Here is a 23,029-nt window from a genome sequence, read left to right as displayed (position 1 = left end):
ACACCTGGGGCTTAGCCCTAAAGTTTATATAACTATTTAGCCTTGTTGAGCAAACAAGCCTGCATAACTTAATAAATATAGAATTTGAAAAATAACAAACCTAAAAAGATACTAGATACATGTTTTGATGAGTTTTGGCAAACAACCACTTGACTAACATGTCTGTCTCACCTGGCTCTTGTTCTATCTCTGTTCTGTCCTCATTATCCTCTCCATCCTCCTCTCTGTTCCTCTCTCTCCCTCTTTGTGCTAACAAACAAGCCAAACACCAACATCATCAAATATACAGTTGAAACCAGATATTTACATACTCTTCAGATAAAAACACAAACACTTTTTTAATTGTAAAACATCAAATCACACTAAATGTTTATTTTTTTGATTGATAAATATAAAAAACGTATTTGTTAAATTTCACAATACAGAGAGAAATTGTATGCATTTCTTAATTGCAAATGGCACCCAAATTGTATTCAAAATTAAGCCACACTTATGGAGGTCCACAATTCTTTTCCTGGTGTTTTGGTTGATATCTCTTGATTTTCCCATGACAAAGAAACAGGCTCTGTATTTTTGGGGTGCCTTATATGCATCCACAGGTGTGCCACCAATTTACTCAAATGGACTCAACTTACCTATAAGAAGCTTCTTAAGCTTAGAATGGAATCGTCTGGAGTTTTCTTATTAATTGAAGTTTTTCTTATTAATTAAAGACACAATAAACTTAGTGTATATATACTCCTAAATTTATTTCAATATTTATTTATCTAAAACAAAAACGTTTACTCTAAATTGATGTTTAACAGAAAAAGAAATTTCTTGTTTTTCTCTAAAGTGTATAATAATACACTTTAGGGAATAATACACTTTGGGTGCCTTGAAAAGGCCACTATTCATTCACTCTCGCATTCACACACTGGTGGAGGCAAGCTACGGTTGTAGCCACAGCTGCCCTGGGGCAGACTGACAGAAGCGAGGCTGCCACATCGGCCCCTCTGGCCATTGTATGTAAGTATCTGGTTTCAACTGTGGATATACTGCTGTGTACTGAAATTCCTCTTGTTTTGCATAGAAATATATTGAACAACATACAAAGCATAATATATAAAATAACATTTACCTGAGTTTTCTCTTTGAAATAAGCTCCTTATGTCCATTGTTGTGTATATCAGCACATAACTGAAACTGATTTGGAGTGCTTTATTTAGCCGTGGAGGGAGCAACTGAAAATATAAAACACACATGTAAACTAAGACTCTCTAAAAAAAAAACAGCATTGTTGTTCGGCTTTTCATTTCGCCACTTGTTGGTTCACTTGAAGAGCAAGTAACGTAATATGGGTCAAGTGATCAGTTTGATATCAATCTTTTGTGATACACCGTCATATTTACCTTGTTTGTATAGTACGAATGATTTGCTTGGGTACCTGGTCAAACTAAAGCTCTCCTCTGTCTGCCTGTCCGCACTTCTCCAACAAACTCGCAGGCAGCAGCTTCTCCCCCCTCGCTCACATGCGTAAGTGCTGTGCTCAGTTGCCTAGTGTCCGAGCTCAGATCATACCAAAAATAGGGGGGATTTACGACGTGCGCTATGTGCTTCGAATATTGCGTGTAGTTTTTGTTTTATACAGTTGTCAGTCAGGCCTCTAACTATGAAACAAATTACACTATAAAAGACCATACGGTTACGGTGAAACCTTGGTTCTCTTAGTGAGAGACTATCTCTCCCCACCGTTACATATTCCATATGTACAGGGTATGACCCCCCTTGGTCGGGCGTGTGGCTACTTCTTTAAGACACTCCTCCTTCTAACCCGGGCACGCTCCACAGCTCACGTATAAAACAGCTGTGCAGACGTGACACAGATGATAGTTTGATCGGAACGCGTCTCTAAGCGGCGTGACGGTGGAGAGATAGTCACTCACTAAGAGAACCAAGGTTACACCATAATCGTACGTTCTCTACCACATCGAGACTATCTCTCCACACCGTTACATATTCCATATATACGGGGTAACTCTGTAAGACACCCCGCGAGGAGAAAGTGCAACCGAACCGCCGAGAGTGAAGGTACCGGGAGTCAATGACAACACACCAATAGACACACCACCCTGGTCAGGGCTTCGCAGATGCGAAGGCCTACGACATACGGGCAATGCCAGACAGAGAGTTGGCGCTACAGGCTAGAGAACTCTCACCCACCACAGCGAGGTCCAACTGGCGTGTAAGCCGGCGAAGCGGGCAACACGCCAGGGGAACACAGCCAGCAGGACAAGCTAGGGATGTGACCTGTCCATCCTCAAAGCCAAAGCCGCCCCAAGCTGTTGACAGACAGGGTGGGGGCTGGCAGCCTAGCCTGCTGAAGTGGGGGGCACCGTCACCACGTGCTTTTCGGCAGACAGAGGAGCCTCAAGGGTGAACTCGCAAACGAGACGCTCGAGGTCAGACACAAATCCCCAGCTCACTGGGCGTTCCCGTGCTGGCTGTGTAAGCATGACACACAGGCAAAGCACCAGACAGGGAGCCAGCATAGCAGGCTGGGGAGCTCTCACTCACTGGCCAAAGTGTCAGACGCAGCGAGGTCTGACAAGCGCAAACCCACGGCATGCGGTTAGAGCGATGGAAACGCCAGAAGCACGGGCAGTCGGCTAGGACAAGCCCGTGTGCACACACACCAAGGATCCCCAGCTGGAGCCTGGGGAGCCCAGGGCACAAACCTGGAAACCTGGAATCCCAGGAGCGGAGTGAGGAGAGGAAGCGTAGCTCACCGAGCCGCTGAGTGGGGATCCCACTGGCCACGCAACCCTGCAAGAGGCGGGCAACGCCAGACAGGAAGTAACCCTCACGCCCCTGTTAGGGCATGCCGCCCTGCCCCGGGGAAGGCCCGAAGGGGCAACAAGGGATCAGGGGTGGGGCTATCGGGGGAGGAGCCAAAGACACCTACTCCCACCAGCATGGCAGCAACCATCTGTGGACAGGGGACCACAAATGCTGGGAGGCGGGGCACTCAACTGCCTGCCACCAGACCTATCAGGAAGGAGCGGCACCTGAGGTGGGCTGAGGCCGCGTGACATCAACCTCGAGGTCCACTCTACTAGATAGGACCTCAGGAAGGGCTAGTTCCCACACCCGGCATGCTCCAATCAAGAGCTGAAGAGACCCATCTCGCCCAACTCTGTGCCTGGGGACCAGCAGGGGGGCAGCCCAGGGACAGGTGGGCAACACCTGAGGAGAGGATGGAAGTTTCTTCAACATCCGCCACCTGATCGTCAACCTCCACCGGCCCAGGCCTCACAGAGGCGGAGCCATGGGAGGGACACTGTGAGAGGGGCCAACAGTGAATCAGCAACAGGTGTGGGAAGGGACCCAGCCCATGGCCTGCCTATCTGGTGTCCACAGCAGTGGCAGCCATTGTCCCCAAAAAAAGAAAAGCAGGCTTTTGCCTGCTTTCTTTTTTTGGGAGGCATGAGATGGGGGAGGGCGGGCCATTTAAATGCTTTCAGAAAAACAAGCATGGTCTCCCTAGTTCGTGCTGGCAACAAAGCAGTCCATGCAAGAATCAACTTCTCTAGCCAGCACAGCATGCTCTGGGCTCAGGGCTCGCAAAATCGCTAGCCCGACGTCACAGGGCTAGCGATTTTTCCAGTCGGGCTACCAAAATCTATCTCAGCCCTGCCCGTCGGGCTATCATAGGAAGGAAAAATGTATGTCAATGCTTTTGCATGCTTTCGGAAATGTAGCTGGGTAATTATGTCATCGGCATCGGTGAGCCACTGTCAATATGTGACATATTGAAATCGCGTTTGAATTTGCGCTTGTTTGTTGCTTTCACTTTGCAATCGCGCGAACTGTGTATAGAGAGCGACAGTACTGATTGCTGAGTGATGATAATTTGCGCACCAATTCCTCTGACATCGTCTTAGCTTACTATGCAAACATGACAAGTGAAATCTCCCGCAGCAAGCTTAAACATGTGAGAGGTTGATCGCGCAGAGAATCGCTGAGCGTTATGTGAGTGCGTGTGTAAAAGCAGCAGGATATATATTTTAGTTCTGCTGAGCCAAATAAGACAGGTCAGGGTGAAGAGGTGACAGCCAAAGAAAAGCTTACCACAAAACGGAAAAGTTATGACAAATCAGACTATAAGGCAAAAAGAAAGTGCAGCTTTATGGTTTCATGGACAAAAGAATTTCTGTGGCTGCAATATGACAAGCTAAATAATAACCAGGGGTGCACATAAATGGTCTGCAGGTGCGCATTCGCTGTCAAAATAAAAAACGTGCACAAGAGAAGAAGTTGCAATGCGTGTTTGCGTACATAGGATTTTCTGGAGGAAGACAGACATTTGTTTAGAACTCTTAAAGATGTTGAAGAAGCAAGCTCCTTTAAGCAATTACTTTGGTGTTCCTCCACCTCCAAAGAAATGTCAGGAGTCCGAACCACAAAAGAAGCGCGTATTCTCGGAAAAGTGGTTGCAGGAGGTGAGCTGGCTTAAAACAAATGATGAACGCACAGAGATGTGGTGCGAAATGTGCCATGAAAATCCCACTCTAGCGGACAAAAACAGTGCCTTTTATATGGACGCAAACTGCAAACTTGCAACTTCTTATCTGGTGCGCGTCTTTTATTTTGACAGCGAATGCGCATATGCGGACCACTTATGTGCACCCGTGTAAATAACATAATGTTCTGCAGGGTGTGTTGTTGGTTTTCCCTCGATTTCTGAGTCGACAAGTGCCTTTGTTACTGGGACAAGTAATTTTAAGAAAGGATCCCATTAGAACCCGTGAGAAATGCAAGAAACGCATTATTGCTCAGTCTGCAATATCTTTCCCGGAACAAACACCAATTGCAAATAACATACTAAAAATAAACCTGAAAAATCTGATTAGAACAGCTACTACAGTATGTTGCAAAGAGTGAACTATCACTGGCACAATTTAGCAGTCTTTGAAAACTTCAAAAACCCGTGACTTCAGTGGAAAATTCTAAATCAGGATCTGACACAGACTGATTCATGTCCTACACAGTTCTTACAAGTTCATAGAAATTTCTGTTCAATTAGAACCAAGTATTTGAGTTGATGATTGTAATTTTTATACAATGCTGTAATTTGTGTTTCAACAATTTTTTGATTGTTTTGTTTCCGTTACAATATTATACTTTAATGTATAATATTGTAACGGAAACAAAACCTTTTTGCGGTGATTCTAAAGCTGTTAGTTTTATCTCTCTCCAAACATTATTGACCGAACCAGCAGTAAAAGAAGATCCAAACTACGCTTCACAAAAACATCGTCATGAATTCCCTCTGACGTTTGCTGTTTTGCTTCCACCACACTTCATGCACAGCTCTCTCTCTCGCTTTCTCTGCATACTTCAAGAACAGTTTCCCGTCTAAAAATCTGTTTTGTGCATTATTCGCTTGCTTGTTACGCACAAGTCTACCGTTGTTTACAGCGCTGTCGGCCGCTGTTTTTTTCCCTTTTATGTTGCACCCTCAGAGAGACATGACTCCATTCTCCTTTTTTTGCAACTTTATTCTCCTCAGTTCAGGTTTGGAGTTTACAGGAAGCATAGCGTATCATCAGCAAAACATCGCTTCCTCACGTCTCAGAGACAGTTTTTTTTCTGCGCTTACTGATGACATCACACGTCTGAACTCTGACCTCCTGGAGCCAGTAAACTATGAAAATTAACTAGAAATGTGTCCAAAAACAAAACACAATTAAATAAGAATAGTCTTTAAAGATTTTTCCAACAATTCAGAAAAATGTACGTTTTATAACTTCTTTTAGAGCGCAACACCCTCCCCCACAAAAGAAAAATGTTGCAACACATTTTCTTTCTAATCTTTGACAATTTACCAAAAATAGAACATTTAACCGAAGCTGAGTGAGCAAACAAATATTTCCACACATATTACACATTACTGGGTGAGAGGCTATACCATCTCTTAGTATCTCAGGACAAGTCTCTCATGGTCACGATACAAAACTAAATGTTTATAGTCCTTTTGTACTGAAGGGTGGGTTATCCCTCGAGGTATTGGTGGGCCCGCCGAATCTTCACAGTGGGAAAAGGAAAATACCATTTACACCCCAACATCATGTGATTACACACTTCAAAACCATGAGTTCATTAAACCCATATTGTACCCACGTCTTAGCTCTTTGACGCTAGAATGATAAACCTTTTCTCAATTTATAATAGTAATAATGCTCAGAGTACCTGTTTTTCTTTTAACTGTAACATGTGTCAATACCACATCAACATGAACTGCAACTGTAATGTTACGCTTAGATTAAACTCTCTTGTGAAATTGACTCTGTGTTTTCTGTTTTATCTATTCATACTGTAAAGGATACATGAATGATGGTGGGACAGAGGAATGATGGATGGCACTTGAAGGGCTGTTCACACTGACAGGGCATGCGCTCCATTGCTGGACGGTTGGCTGGCCTAGTTTTTCATATGTGTAGACACGCCGGGGCTGTCTCATTCTCTTTGGCTTGTGCCTCCATGTCTCAGCATCGCTCTGCTCACTCTCGGGTCCAACAGCTGGAGCTTCAACCTCCTCCTCCAAACTGCGTCTCTCCTCCACCTGTTCCTCTTCAGGATGCCCCTCTGCTCTGAAAGCAGGCTCAGACTTCTCTCCGAGTGCTTCACTCCGGGGGCAGAAATCCTCTGCTTCTGGGTTGAGGGGTAGATCGGCATATCTGAGTGCTGTCCACATGTGACAGTTGTCTTCACTAGAACTGCCTGTGTCTGTTTGGTCAGTATCGGGCTTGGTCTCATGATGTCTTTCAGGCTGCTTTCGCACACCCCAGACTCGTCAACCAGGTAAGGACATGGCAACAGTAGGTTACGGTGTAACACTCGTCTTCTTCCTGTCCCCTGCAATGGCTCAACCACGTACACTGGACTATCCGGACCTTTCCTTTTGGTGATGACATGAATCATATCCTCTCAATAGCGGCACAGTTTCCCAGGACCTCCTCTGGGTGTGAGATTTCTCACCAAGACATGGTCACCTGGCTGAAGCATAGAGCTCCATGCACGTTGATTGAAGTTTTTCTGTCCCCTTCTTGCACTCTTTCTCATGTTCTGCCTCGCAATTGCATAGGCCTCTTGCATAACTCCTCTCCATTTCTCTGCATAGCCAATGTGTGATTGACTCTTCTCTTCTTCTCTTTTTGGGAAGAGCAGGTCAATAGGCAAGGTTGGTTCACAGCCAAAGAGAAGGAAGAATGGAGAAAATCCTGTTGCTTCGTGCACAGTCGAGTTGTAGGCATGAACTACTTTGTTCAAATGGTCTTTCCATCTTGACTTCTGATTTTCATCACGTGTCCGGAGTAGGGCTGGGCGATATATCAAAAATTTATCGTTACCGAAATTTATGACTCTCATCAACGTCATTTTGCCCATGTCGGTAAATTCGGTATTTAAAAAAAAAAAGAAAAGGCATGTGCAGGTTGGCGATGTTCATGTCCCTTTAAGACGCTGTGCTACGTTACAGACTTGACAGCGTGGAGTCACATGACTCTACTACCTGTAACAAGACGAGACACGGGTGAACAAATGGAGGACGATTTAAATGTTGAAGCAGCAGCGACGGAGGTAGAGCTGGTGGAGGAGGAAGAGGAGACGCTTGTTAACAAAAAAAATGCATCATCAATCGTTTGGCAACATTTTGGATTCAACAAGGATGATATTGATCAAAAAATTGTTAAATGTAAACTGCAAAAAGACTGTTGCGTCAAGTCAAGGTAACACAACCAACCTCTTCCACCACCTGCAGCACAACCATGTGATTCAATTCGAAGACATAAAAAAAGCTCAAAGCGAGAAGAGAGTAGGAGGACCAGCAAAAACGTCTTCCTCCACCAGGCAGCGGTCAATAACCGAAGCATTTGCTAGTACTCAACTATATGAGCGAACTTCAAAAAGATGGCAAGAAATCACAAATGCTATAGGCTACCACATAGCAAAAGACATGGCTCCTATTGCTACAGTGGAACGCAACAGGTTCAGACACTTCATGAAAATAATTGACAAGAGATACGAACTCCCATCACGAAAATATTTTTCAAAAACTATCATTCCCAGCATGTACAGCACAGAGAGGGAAAAGGTTGCTGCTGAATTGAGATACGTTAAGCACGTTGCAGCCACATCCGATCTCTGGTCCAGCCGTACAATGGAGCCGTATATTAGTCTCACAGTTCATTACATCGACAACAAATGGGAGCTGCGTACCAGAGTGCTCGAGACGGCCTATTTTCCATCTGATCGCACGGGGGAGATGGTTGGACAGGGGTTGAGAGCGATGCTGTCTGCATGGGACATCAGTGAAGAGGACCTTGTTGCTATAACAACTGACAACGGCCCAAATATTGTGAAAGCTGTCAAGCTCAATAAATGGACACGGGTGCAAAGTTTTGGGCACAGGCTGCACCTGGCAATCGGTAAGTGTGTACATCTTAATATATTTGGGTGGTGACATCTGGTGTGTTTTAAAGTGACTTTAATTCTGTGCGTCATATTCAAAATTGAAAGTATTAATGTTTGAATAATGTTTATATAGGCATAAAAATACTTAAGACTGCTGAGCAGCAGTGTATCCAGAAAGTTTTTACAGAATAAAGGTAAATACAATAAAGGTATTGTGAGCCAGTGTTGATCATGTTGTGCTGTGAAATGTAGCAAAATGCATGATTTTTAAAATGTTTTATTACTGTGCCAACCCTTTTTAATTTTGTAAATATGGTCTGAGAGGTCTTATTTAATTCTTACTTTATTTTGCTTGCTTTATTTGAGAATTAGACCATGAATTGGGGTGATGTTGGGTGTGAAGATTTGGATAGATATTTAAAATTTATGCCTTTTTTCAGTTTTTATTTTCAAGACTTTTTTTTATAACTTGGCAGTCCCTTTGTAATTTTTCAAATTTTGGTAGAAGTGAGAAGTGTTATTGTTGCATTCAAGTACATCCAATAAAGGTAAATGTAATATTTTTAGTAGCTAAAATCTGATGAGGAATACTTCATTTTATTTTTTCTAGTTTAGTTCAGTTTTTCCCCTGAAAAAGTTCTGTGGTCAGTGGAGGTTTACATGGCAGTTAAATGACTACAACAATTTTTCCTATTCTTAATGTTTGCATGTGTGTGTTTTTGCTTGTTTGTTTCAGAAAACACCCTGAAAAATCACCCCCCTGTGGAACGGGCAATGAAGACCTGCAAAAAGATTGTTAGTACCTTTTCCTACAGCTGGAAAAAGAAGAAGGCATTACGGAAGGCACAACAAGAGATGAACTTACCAATGCACAAGCTCAAAACGGCATGTCCAACCAGATGGGGATCCATGCAGATGATGACAGCACGGATCCTTGAGCAGAAAAATGCCATCACCCGGGTAGGTTAAATGATCCTTCATTATCTATTTTATTGTGTGCATTCAGGTAATGCATTTAGCCTTTATTGTGATTGCTCTGATCTACCATTTAAGATGAAATAAATAATATAATTAAATTAAAATAATAAATAATTATTATTACAGGTCCTCACTGATGACAGAGCATCAAGACATCTTGTTCCGACGTGGTCAGACCTGGATGTCTTGGAGGCAGTCAACAAAGCTCTTGCTCCATTGGTAGAGTTTACGGACGCCCTGTCAGGGGAAGAGTATGTCACCATCTCATCTGTGAAGCCTGTCCTACACATCCTCCATTCACGAGTGCTGGCTGAGAAAGAAGATGATGTGACGCTGACCAAAACCATAAAGTCTGAAATCCTTGCATACCTTGACGACAAGTTTTCAGATCCTCCCACTGTAGAGCTTTTGGACACAGCCAGCTTTGTTGACCCCAGATTCAAAGCTGCATATATTTCTGCCGACCGTGTTACTACCATTCAAGAGAAAGTGAAAATGGAGATGAAGTCAGCAGCTGCAGTCCACCCAGAAAGTACAGCAGAGAGCACAGAGCCTCAGCCTTCTACATCATCCGAAGAAAAAAAGCGAAAGAGATCACTGGGAAGCTGTTACAGGAAAAATGATTCTATGTTTCTTTACCTTCTTTTAAATGTACAAAGATGCCTTTTGTCTGCCCTTTGCCTATGGTTAGATTAGTTTAGAATGATCTTTTTAGACTTTCTCAGCAAAGACATACTGTTTTGGGACATATTGTTTTAGATTGTTTTATCTCTCACAGCCTTCTCCCAGCTCTCTGCTGACGAGACTAGCGCCACATATGGAGTTGTTTATTTTATTTGTTTTGTATTTTCTTATCCTGTTCTCACTGTCTTTCCTATAAAAATTACCAAGCCACTGTGCATGGTGTGAGTTGTCCTTAGCAGCTCACCCGTGTACACGTTTGATAAAGAAAGTAACTTTGTCTCATTGTGTCTTTATTTCTCTTGGGTTTTTTACAGAGTTTTCCCCCAACATTTCTTGGTCCTTCGACAGCCGGATCGCCTCCATCGTGTCCCATCTCCGTGACCAGTCCACGTTGCTCGTCTGTCGACAGCCCACACACTAGGTGTGTGGTCAAAGACCAAGGGCGTTAAATTCGAGTCTTGGCCAACGTTCTTAGAAAGCGACCCACGGTGGTGGGGCCCGATCGAGGTGGACCAGACCCGGCGACACTGACCAGGTAGATACAGACACACTGACACAATCTTGCGTAAAATCGTATTTTAAATTCAGGGAATTTAAAATAGCGAAAGTAGCTCGTCGCGACTGGAAGCTCCCCACTTCTGTGGGTTTAAAGTAGCTCGTCGGCTGGTAGCTTGGAGCTCGTCGACTGGAAGCTCCCCACTCTTGTGGGTTAGGTTTGGAGCTCTGGGTAGCTCCCCCAGCTGGGTCAAGGGAATAAGTAGCTCGTCTACAGAAAGACTGGCAGCTCCCCTTATGATAAGGGTTCCGATCGCGCGAATAAGTGTGAATGTATGTGTGTGTATTGTTTTAATTAACGGAGCAAGCTGAATTTTCACGGTCCAATAAGAGACTGAGCTGCTCCTACTGTGTTTTTCTTTTACTGCTGTTCACTGACGTGCTGGTGAGTTGAGAGAACGGTCGAGTTCCGTCTCGTAAAGTTCACACCGCTTTTGGAAATAGTCCGAAAGTAGAAGGGCGTGTGAGCAACCACTCTCGTCTCTAATACCAGCGAAGGTGATAGCAGCTGTATTGTGTATATATTACTTAAACAAAAAATAAGTAAATACATAAATAAGATGGGTAAACAAGCAAGTGAAATTAAAACTCACTCCTGCTGACGAGCAGTGGTGAGAAAAGAAAAGTCCAGACGCCGGACAAAAACAGTGTCTGTAAACTGAGAGATTTAAGAAAACAAAATATAGACAGTCAGAAGAACAGAACTCAACTGCCAGTTTAGTAAAACCAGAAGACGAGACACTGTGCAGTTCCCACAATCCTTTTAGTAAACCATCACTCACTCCTGCAGCCGCATCTGCAGCAACACCCATATCAGGAAGAACATAATAATCCCTTATTAAGTGAAAACTAGAGATCACAGTAGTTTTGTAGTAATTTAAAAGGGTTGAAAACAGACCCCACTGAGTAGATATAAATATACAAAGTACGAAATAAAGATAAACAAAGGGAAAATTACAGTAGAAATTATCTTTAGAGTATTTGAAATTAATAATAGCAAGGATAACAACCTGTAAAGTGATATTAACAATGAAACACAGTTGGCATGATGACCATGCCCAGCATGTATAAAATGAATATAAAGCAAATAATTCACACGAAAATATTTTAATAAAATAAATAAGGTATATTAAGACTGTGTCATTGTTCAGCCAAGGACAGTGTGTGAAAAGGTAACTGTCTCCACCCTGGGAAAAGGATGATTCTGCAGGTCATCTGAAGCCCTTGATGGATACAAAATAAAATATAAATAATATATTATAATAGAACTGCCTGGTCCGCCATGCAACAGAGAGAACAAATGTGACCGCAGATTGGATGAATTCTAAATTATCTGTTTGCTGAATAAGATGATCCTAACTAACAAATTGGCTCAGGAGTAGTATAGTGGTACACACTGATAAAATATTATAATATGCTATTGCTGTTATATAAGACAAAGAGGATAATATTAACAATGACATAATATTAATATGAAGAGGCACCTTAATCGGTTATGATGTAAGGTGGATAACTGTTAAGCAGTAGTCTGCATCAAGCTTAAGGTTTGCTAAAACTCAGTGTAATGACATGTGAGATGAAGACAATACGGAGAATAACTAAACTAATGAAGTGCATAGAGGCACTTGACCAGCTTGAAACTTATCATCCTAGAATGACACATTGCTGAGATATAGAGCACACCTATAATAACAACCAATAAGCAAAACCCTGTAGACAACAGCTAAAACTACAGGATTGAGAAGCTGAATTAAATATGTAGACACTGCTAAGCTGATGAGCATGTTCCACATTTTCTTTTCTTTTTATTTATTTGTTTCTTTTAGAGCAGAAGCTGCTGTAACACACCCAAAGAAAGACTCTAGGTCTGACCAACCGTCTCAGTCGTGGGCAAAAAGATGTCAGTCAATAAAATTCTAAAAGATAATTTATTGACGAAAAATATATCAAGAGATAAAAGACAAAACAGTCCAGTGTCCCACTTATGAATTGTATAAAAACACACAGTCCCAAGGCCATAGCCAGCTATGCCACACAGCCAAGTTGCACCCCACATGTTGCCTTTAACAGGGTTAGAAGTTGTACTTGGAGACCCACCACCCTGCAAGCATATAGTCAGTGGTCACTCAAGCCTCTGCAACTCTGCTGCCTTTAGGCTGTGGCATATAATAGGCCCTGGACTGTACAGAGAGACAAAACAACACAGCAGTGTTTGTAGTGTGGGCTATATGTAGACCAGTGTATCAGTGCAATCAAGTACACCTGCCTCTAATTAGTCCAACCCCATTCCAGCCATTGGCTCACCAAAATGTGACAAACACAAAACCACTCCCAACCCAGTGCAACTTCACACAATAATATAAAACTGAATTAACACAGGCACATTAGTCTACCATGTTACAAGCTGCATGCTATTAAAAGCCAACATATGCAGACTTCTGCCTTGTTCGGGTGGCAGCATTTTTCTTTTTCTTTTGTGTCCTGACACGTTTATGTTTTTTGTTTTTGTTTGATTATTTTGTTGGTTTTGGAAACGAATTTAAACGAACTTGTGACCATACTTGAGAATCACAGTGACACATAGTGATTAGGCATATGATTGAAAAATGCCTAGGTTTAGAGCTGTGAGCTATGAGCTGTGAGCAATGCAAAGTTAAATATATATATTTGTATAAATGGGAAACAACCCTAACGTGAAAGTTTGAAATGTGTGAGATCCATGCATTGTTTGAAGAACTAGAAATTATCTAAAACTGCCTTAAGTGAAAATGTAGAGTTGCATCTATTCTCCCAAACAAAAAAAACAAAAAACAAAAAAAGGGAGAAGAAGCATTCTGTAACTTAGAAATAAGGCTGACGTGTTGACAACAGACTAAAACACTAATTCGCAGGTGGCTATCAGGAACAGAGAGGCGAGCAAAGTCACAAACACCAAGGCTGCAGACAGCCACGCAGAAACAGCAGATAACATAGAGACAACGCCTGCTAGAACCGTGGAGAGGAAGGTCACTTCACACGAGATTGTTGCGCATGTGAAATACACAAAGATAAACAAATAACCATTTATATAGACAGCCAGTATGTTTTCTCTGCTGTGCATCATTTTGCAAAAAATCTGGAAAACCAGAGGAATGATTACACCAACTGGCAAACCAGCATGCCAACCTCTTACAACGCCTACTGACTCCTTCATTACTACAGGCAACAATTTTGCTGACAGAGCAGCAAAATAGGCGGCACAACAGGCAAACATCACATTGATGGCAGTAAACACACATCAGATTCCACTGGATGTGTTGAAAAATGAACAAAAAAGCAGCAAGCACAGCAGAGCAGGCAAAATGGCTAAAACACGGTGCAGTTCTGACAAACGACTTAATGATGTGTTATGGCAAGCCAGTGTTGCCAAAATTCCTCCACAAAATGGCGGCAATTAGTGACTCATGGCTGTACGCATTTGTCAACGGGGGGACTGACCAGTATTGTCAACTCTCATTTCTACACTGTAAATTCTACACAATACTCTCATTTCTACACTGTAAATTCTACACTGTAAATTTTGAAACCTCAGCAAAACAATTTGTCAGAACATGCATGACGTGTCAAAAATATAATGCTCAGGGAAACCTGAGACCACACAATCCATATGGACTTTATTGAGCTAAATGAATGCCAAGGGTAAAAATACACCCTAGTGGTTATAGATGTATTCTCAAAGTGGCCAGAAATCTACCCAGTGAAAAAGGCAGATACAATTTCAGTAGCAAAATGTATGTCTAAGTTGTAGGAAAATAAAGAGATGATTGTAAATGACGAAGAATGTAATGATGTCTATCAAGTGTCTTGCAGATCACAGCCCGGTGACTGGGTTCTGATCAAAGTGCTCCAAAGGAAAAACTGGAGCTTGCAAAATAGCGGAACGACCATCTTGCATCCATCAGAGCCAGTAAGTGAAGCCATCTAAACACAGCTGACGGCAGGCTCGCCCACTTGTTGTGATCTCGCCCGGTGGAGGGGTCAGCTTTCCTGGCCGGGGGGTCTACTCGCGACAGGAGGGTGTGTTCCGTCGTCATGAGGTGGTGGCTCTTAACAACTGCAGTGGCCCTGACCATGGCCGGGCTCCTCACCTTTGCTTCCGTGAGGGACAACAAGTCACGTTATATGGAGAAAAGGCAGACACTGTATGACAAAGGAAAGTACACCAAGTTTCCCCATGGCTATGCCACTAATTTCTGGTGGCAGTTTATGAACACTACAGCTTACTTGAATAATAAAACTGACTGCTATGCAAATACATATGCACTTTCTGCCCACCGAGGAACGAGAGGAAGTGTATGGACTGTTCACTCAACGAAACCTGTGCCAGTAACACGACGCTGATGAGCCTCAACTGTCGCTCAAACTACAGCTACCGAATGCCACTACAAACAAAGACTCAGTACCAGACAGGATGTGCACGGACGGCACCCAGCAGTAGAGGAACCAGAGTTTTGGCTGACTGGTACTTCCTATGTGGCAACAAGGCTTATCTGTCACTCCCTGAAGGTTGGGGAGGTCTGTGCGCCCTGGTGGAATTATCAGATCACGTTTTCTTCATGCAAAGTGTTGCACATCACCCAAGCAGCCGGCAGAGACGTGAAGTGGACATCGCCTCCCCCAATTCTTTCGGCATTACAGTGGACACTGGAGTGCCAGGAGAGTTTCGCATCTGGGGAGGAGGAGTGAAATTCTTACAGAGCTTGATCCCCGGCATTGGAGTTGCCGAGGTGCGGGATCACGTGGAGATCAACCGATATGCTCTGCTACGACACATCAACTTGACTAAGACCCTGGGAACCGTCTTAGCAGGAGAACAGCAGGCCATCAGAACGATGGTGCTGCAGAACAGACTGACTCTAGACCTGCTAACAGCATCACAAGGAGGAGTTTGCAAGCTGATCGGGGAAACATGTTGCACTTTTATCCCTGATGGATACAAAGCTGGAGGAGACATTTATGAAGCTTTGCAGAATTTGTCCATTCTGCAAAAATATGTCACTGACCACACATCTGGAGCAGCTACACCGCCATGTCTAAGAGTAATGATTTCAAAGATGATAACAACTACAATGACTGCTTATATTGCCGTGCCTGAAGAAGAACAACATCCCGTTGCAATTCTGTTAGAGGAGAACTTGTACTAGCTGCTAATAAATGATGTGGTGATTAAAAATGACTTGTCAAGTGATCATGCACTGATTAAAACATTAGTAGGTTATGCAAGTTTTCATGCTATTATTTTTTGAAGTCTTCAGTTTTAAACATAAAGTTTTCATTTTAAATATGAAGTTTTCATTATTTTACATATAAAGTTTTCAATTTAAGGTTTGCATCATTTTAAATATAAGGTTTTCATCCTTGTATTTTTTGAAGTTTTCATTTTAGTTTTCATCCTTTTATTTTTTGTAGTTTTAGTTTTATTATTTTTTCTTGTTTATTCCACTTGTTATTTCATTTACTATGTTTTTCTTTTTATTATTTTCTTTTGTTTTATTCTTTAGACCAAATGACTGCCATTTCTGCTATGCTGACATTTTGAAGATTTTGGAAATTAATAATTGCCTAACATACTTAATAAATAATTTTCATAGACAATTGTTGTATACATTTAAAATAAGTTAAACAGGGGGGAATGTTACAGGAAAAATGATTCTATGTTTCTTTACCTTCTTTTAAATGTACAAAGATGCCTTTTGTCTGCCCTTTGCCTATGGTTAGATTAGTTTAGAATGATCTTTTTAGACTTTCTCAGCAAAGACATACTGTTTTGGGACATATTGTTTTAGATTGTTTTATCTCTCACAGCCTTCTCCCAGCTCTCTGCTGACGAGACTAGCGCCACATATGGAGTTGTTTATTTTATTTGTTTTGTATTTTCTTATCCTGTTCTCACTGTCTTTCCTATAAAAATTACCAAGCCACTGTGCATGGTGTGAGTTGTCCTTAGCAGCTCACCCGTGTACACGTTTGATAAAGAAAGTAACTTTGTCTCATTGTGTCTTTATTTCTCTTGGGTTTTTTACAGAGTTTTCCCCCAACAGAAGCTTTTTCAAAGAAAGTGAGACTCTCTCTTCAACTGCACCCACTGTGTCACCTGAGCAAGCAATAGAAGCTGAGCTGAGCAGCTATTCAGTGTGTCCTGTCCAGGACAGTGAGGAAAAGTAAACTTTCCCACTCTAAGTAAAGTTGCAAAAAAGTATCTTTGCATCCCAGCCACCAGCTCCCCATCCGAGCGGGTTTTCAGTTCTGGAGGAAACATTGTGACATGCCTCAGATCCTGCCTGAAACCTGACATGGTCAATAAGCTTGTTTTTCTTAGCAAGAACCTGGAGTAAACACTACTCAGGTAAACATCTACAACAGTAGTTTGATTGAACCACTCAGGATACCAAGTCTGCTGCTGCCCCTTTTTGAAGTGCCCTGTTCAAGCCCTGCCTAATTTTAACTATCAGTGTTCTATTGAAGTTTTTTGCAAACAGCACTATTTAATGTTTTTGTTTAAGAGTTTATAGTTTTCACTAGTCACATGGCAGTGCTTAGTATTTATTATAGTTTTTTCTGTGTTCAATTGACATTTGTGTTTGTGACATTATTTGTTTACAAGTTATACTACCTCAAGGCCTTAGCAGAGATAGGCCTTTGTCCATGATGGCATTACATTTGCACAATCATTGTTTACTTTGTGAATAGCCAATGTGAAACATATTTATTATTAAACTATTTTGTTTACAAGGGATACACATTTTTTAGAGAGCATGGTTACATATTGTATCCTACACTTTTTATTTTGTTCAGTTAATAAATCTTAACCACTAAAAGTACTTACTACTATTGTCTTCATTTATTTTCAGTGACATTTTACAGTCCTTTAAAGTGGTAATAATATAATTGCAATGAATAGGTCTAGGGGGAATAATATTATCAAAATAACTGGAGGAACTATGCTGCCTGCCACAGCCCCATCAAATGGAAAAAAAAAAACGTTTGTTTTTTTGGCACTTGGGGTGGTTATCGTCCATTTATCGTTATCGAGGTTAACTGCTCAATTTATCGTGATATTGATTTTAGGCCATATCGCCCAGCCCTAGTCCGGAGCATACCTAGGAGTGTCCTATTGAAGCGCTCTGCAGGATTGGCCTGTGGGTGGTACGGGGAGGTACGAGAATGGCTGATACCACAGTAGCCTTGAAGCTTGCGGAAAAGATTGTTCTCAAATTCTTTCCCCTGGTCATGGTGTATTTTGGATGGGGAAACAGAAGCGCATGATAAAGTCATCAAAGAGCTTTCTTGCCGCAGTCTTCCCAGACTTGTCCCTTGTCGCATATGCCTCAGAGGCGGAGCCAGACATTTGAAACACCCGGGGCTTAGCCCTAAAGGGGGATTTTTTTTGGGGGGGGGGGGGGGGGGGGTTAGAAATGACTGAAAGATTAATAGGCTCTGTTTTGAGTTTTGTTCAAAAAAGAATGACTTCATATAGGGAAAAATATATATCACATGTGCAGGACACCTTAAACTAGTTTTTTTAATTAAGCAGCAAGGCAGAATAAAGTCGGGGCTGTATCAAGACACGAGGACTAAACCCCAATTCAACCAGACCCAAAACTGATCCGGAATTAAAACAGGGCTACAACAGTTCAAAATCAGGACTACTTAGGATTTAACAAAGACAGAGCCACAATCAGAACTAGATGATAGTAGCACTAAAAATCATCATAGACCTGCACTACACTTATTTTTTTAATTCTACCAAAGTCCACTATTTAGATTGAGAAAAGTTTATATAATTATTTAGCCTTGTTGTGCAAACAAGCCTGCATAACTTAATAAATATAGAATTTGAAAAATAACAAACCTAAAAAGAAACACTAGGTATGAGATACATGAGGACCTATGATATGGTGATACTTTTGGTAAACAACCATTTGACTAACATGTGTGTCTCACCTGCTCTTGTTCATCTCTGTTCTGTCCTCATTCTCCATCTCCCTCTCTGTTCCCCTCTCTCCCTCTCTCTCCCTCTTTGTGCTGACAATCATCAAATATACAGTTGAAACCAGATATTTACATACTCTTCAGATCAAAACACAAACACTTTTTTAATTGTAAGATCAAATCAGACTAAATGTTTATTTTTTTAGATTGATAAATATAAAAAAACATGTTTGTTAACTTTAAGAGTAAAGAGAGAAACTATCTGTATTTCTTAATTGCAAATGGCACCAAAGTGTATTCAAACTTGAGCCACACTTATGGAGCTCCACAATTCTTTTCCTGGTGTTTTGGTTGACATCTCTTAATTTTCCCATTTCAAAGAAACAGGCTCTGTGTTTTGCCTTATATGCATCCACAGCTGTGCCACCAATTTACTCACATGGACTCTACTAACCTATCAGAAGCTTCTTCAGCTCAGAATGGAATCGTCTGGAGTTTTCTTATTAATTAACAAACTTAGTGTATGTACTCCTAAATTTGATCAAAGTGATAAAAAATAGACAGCTCTGTCTCTCTTTATTCTGACATTTAACTAATTCAAAAGATATTTCAATATTTATCTAAAACAAAAGTTTACTCTAAATTGATGTTGTACAGTAAAAATGTTTTATGTTTTCTCCCTAAAGTGTATGTAAATATCTGGTTACAAATGTGAATATCCTGCTATGTACTGAAATCCCTCTTGTTTTGCATAGAAATATACTGAACAACATACAAAGCATAATATATAAAATAACATTTACCTGAGTTTTTTCTTTGAAAGAACCCTCTAATGTCCATTCTTATATTTCAGTACATAACTGAAACCGATTTAGTCGGGGAGGGTAAGAACTGAAAATATGAAATAAACACATGTAAGCTAAGACTCTCTAAAAAAATAGCATTTGTTCGGCTTTTCATTTCGCCATTTGTTGATTCACCTGAAGAGCAAGTAACGTAATATTGGTCAAGTGATCAGTTTGATATCAATCTTTCGTGATTCACCGTCATATTTACATTATTTGTACGGTATGAATGATTTGCTTTGGTACCTGCTCAAACTTAAGCTCTCCTTAGTATGGCTGGCTCCGTTTCTCCAACAGCGCACACACAGGCGGCAGCTGCCCCGCCCCCTCGCTCAGTCTCTTAGTGCCTGAGCTCGGATCATACCAATATCAGGGGGGATTCACGCACAGTCGTAAATTCCCACAGTGTGCACTATGTGCTTCAAATATTGTGTGTACTTTTTCTTTTATACAGTTGTCAGCCAGACATCTAACTATGAAAAAATTACACTCCAAAAGACCCCGGGCTTCTGACAAAACAACCCGGGCTTAAGCCCAGTAAGCCACCCCCATGCTCCGCCCCTGATATGCCTGGGCATATTTGGTGAAATGATCCACAACTACGAGTATGTATTCTTTACCTCCTGTGCACTTGTCCAAATGCAGATAGTCAATGGATATCATCTCAAACGGCGCAGAGGTTTCAATGCTCTGAATTGGTGTTCTGGTTATTCTGTTAGGCTTCTTCTTCTTTATACAGCGACACACCTGAGCGACATAGTGCTCCATTTCCTGCCTCATTTTAGGCCAGAAGAAGCGTTCCCTGGCGAGAGCAACCATCCTGTCTGCTCCTAAATGTCCCATGTCTCATGTAGATGTTTATAGACCATGGGCTTTAATGAGTCAGGAACAACTAACTGCTTTCTCCTGGTGGTCTCACGCCTCAGAATGCCATCTCCATCAATCTGGAAATGGGGCCACTGCCGAAGAAGGTACCTAACTGCCTCACTCTCCGCCATCTTTTCTTTATGCTTCAGGTAGGTGTGTGTTCTTTTCAGGGACAAAACGTGGTTTATGGCTATGTCTGCATCCTGGGAGTCTCTGATGTCATCAACTGCAAACGGCTGAATTGGTTCTGAGACGATGCATCCCTCTGGCAGCGCGTTGACATTACAGGTGACAGCTGAGATCCAGTTCATTTCTCCTGTTTTCTCTCTCTATAGGGCTTTCCCAATACATTCAATGGCATCTTGCTGACATTCCTCTGTGCATTCCTGCATGATGTCTTCAATGGGCTTTCCTCTTCTTGATAAGAAATCTGCATCTCGATTCGCTGCCCCTGGCCTGTACTTAAGAGTGAACCGATAATCTGCCAACTCCGCCACCCAGCGGTGTCCAGCTGCATTAAGTTTCGCTGACTTCATGACGTATGTCAGCGGGTTATTGTCACTGTACACAGAAAAATGAGGCGCATGAAACAGATAATCACGAAAGCATTCTGTTATGGCCCATTTCAGTGCCAGGAATTCCAGCTTGCCTGAATGTAGCTTGTAGTTTTTTTTCTGCAGCTGTCAGTGTCCATGATCCATAGCCTATGACTCTCAGGGCAGTCCCTTGACGCTGGTACAAGACTGCACCCAAACCATCCTCAGAGGCATCTACATGAAGAACAAATGGCTTCTCTAGATCTGGATATGCCATGATTGGTGGGTTTTTCAGCTGGTTTACTATTTTGTCCAATGTCTCTTGGTGAACTGTCATCCACTGGATTGGATGGGATGGTGGCAGCTGGGCAGATTTGCGGTGGCACTCCCTACTCTTTCCACGCTGCTTGTGTTCAGACTTAGGCTTTGCTAAGAGTTCATAGAGAGGTTTGGCTGTCCTTGAGAAGTCCTGTATGTAGGGTCTGTAGTAGCTAAGGAAACCCATTAACTTTCTCACCTCTCTCACGGTCGATGGTTTCTCCTGTTTCAGTGCTTGCACTGCTTCAACTTCTTTGGGGTTCATCTTGTATCCCTCTGCTGAAACCACTCGCCCTACACAGCAGACTTCACATTTGAAAAAGTCACACTTCTGTGGCCTTAATTTGATACCACATTCTCTTTGTCGCTGTAGCACTCTCCTCACATTTTGGATGTGTTGTTTGAAGCTTGAGCTAAAGACGAGTACATCATCCAAATATGGGACACACATTTCATCCCTGAGGTCTCCCAGGCATCCCTCCATGTAGCGCTGGAATGCTGCTGGGGCATTAGTAAGGCCGAATGGGACCCTCACCCACTCATAGAGTCCCCATGGTGTTATAAATGCAGTACAGGGTCTGCTGTTCTCACTCATGAAACCCTGGTGATAAGCCTTTCCCTGGTCCAATACTGTGAACCAGGAGTTGCCCCAAGGTTTTCCAGGACCTCCTGTATTCTCGGGATGGGATGTCTCTCGGGCAGTGTCTTTGCATTCAGGAGCCTATAGTCTACACACAGGCGAAGGCCACCATCTTTCCTCCTGACGCATACCACAGGCGAAGAATATGAAGAACAAGATTTTTGGATCCAGCCCCGATTGAGTAAGTCTTGTATGTGTGCTTTTACCTCCTGATAAAGGTGTCTGGGGATTGCATTCTATGTCTTTTGCACAGGCAATTTGTCTTTTAGCTGTATCTCCAGCTCTTGATCTTTAATGCATCCCATGTCCCAGTCATCTTTTGCAAAAACATTGCATTCCTCCCTCAGCATCTGTTTTACCTGCTGCTGTTGGTCACTTGTCAGATGGCTCAAATCCACTGGTGGGTCCCAGGGCTCAGTTTTTGTTGTCTGACTGGACTGCACTGTGGGTAAGGAAGTACTTCCGTCTGATGTCTTAGAAAGCTCACCCTCCATACATTTTAGCTGTGGCATGTAGATAGCATCAACATTGTGCAGCCACCCCAGTGTAGTGCGACCACAGAGGGTGATATAATGGTCAGTCATATTTTCCACAGTCACTGCAACTTTAGCATCACCTTCTGAGGGGAGCTGAATTAGCTGTTCTCTAACAACTAGGCCTGCTGGCCATGGTGTCTCACAGTTCGGCTCCAACACTGCATGTGACCCACTCAACACACTCTTATTTAGCAAACCACTGCACTCCACCATTGCACTGTCATCATGTTACGCTTTGGGATGGTCACAAGTCGCCTTCCTACTCGGGCTATGTGGGGATGGCTGTCAGGCGTTTGTTTCTTTAGGACAGACACGACAGCTCTTGCAGTTTTGTGCCCCACCTCAAATGCTGAGCACAATCTGTCCAGCATATGCCCTGGGGGGATACAGTCTTCACTGGTGTAATCTCTCAAAGCTAATTCTTCTATCACATTAAAGCCGATGATGGGGCATTCAATGTCACCACTGGCGACTAGGATTGGAACTTGGATTGGCCTGTTGGTCATCCCAGCCACAGCATTTTTGGACAGGCTGAACTCAGTCTTCCACTGACCTCATTTCAGCATCAGGCAGGTGTTTCTTTCTCCAATTCGTCCCCACTATCGATACTTGTGAGCCGGTATCCCACAATATTGTGGTGTCCAC

General features: G+C 42.4%; 1 long non-coding RNA gene across 1 annotated transcript; it reads right to left on the bottom strand.

Moving 5' to 3' along the window:
• Positions 1–9,325: 9,325 nt before the first annotated feature.
• LOC146699761 (uncharacterized) lies at positions 9,326–9,903 on the bottom strand. The gene is made up of 3 exons (XR_014922460.1): positions 9,802–9,903; positions 9,557–9,669; positions 9,326–9,387 (listed from the first exon to the last, which is right to left on the bottom strand). It is a non-coding gene; the product is annotated as an uncharacterized LOC146699761 (long non-coding RNA).
• Between the last annotated feature and the right edge of the window lie 13,126 nt (positions 9,904–23,029).

This window comes from Copadichromis virginalis, linkage group LG10 (assembly GCF_057382275.1).
Source record: "Copadichromis virginalis isolate Kocher_CV1m ecotype Utaka linkage group LG10, C_Virginalis_male_GT1.1, whole genome shotgun sequence".
NCBI classification, from domain to species: Eukaryota; Metazoa; Chordata; class Actinopteri; order Cichliformes; family Cichlidae; genus Copadichromis; species Copadichromis virginalis.
The sequence above is the reverse complement of the archived record's forward strand: the minus strand, read 5'-3'. Positions and strand labels throughout refer to the sequence as shown.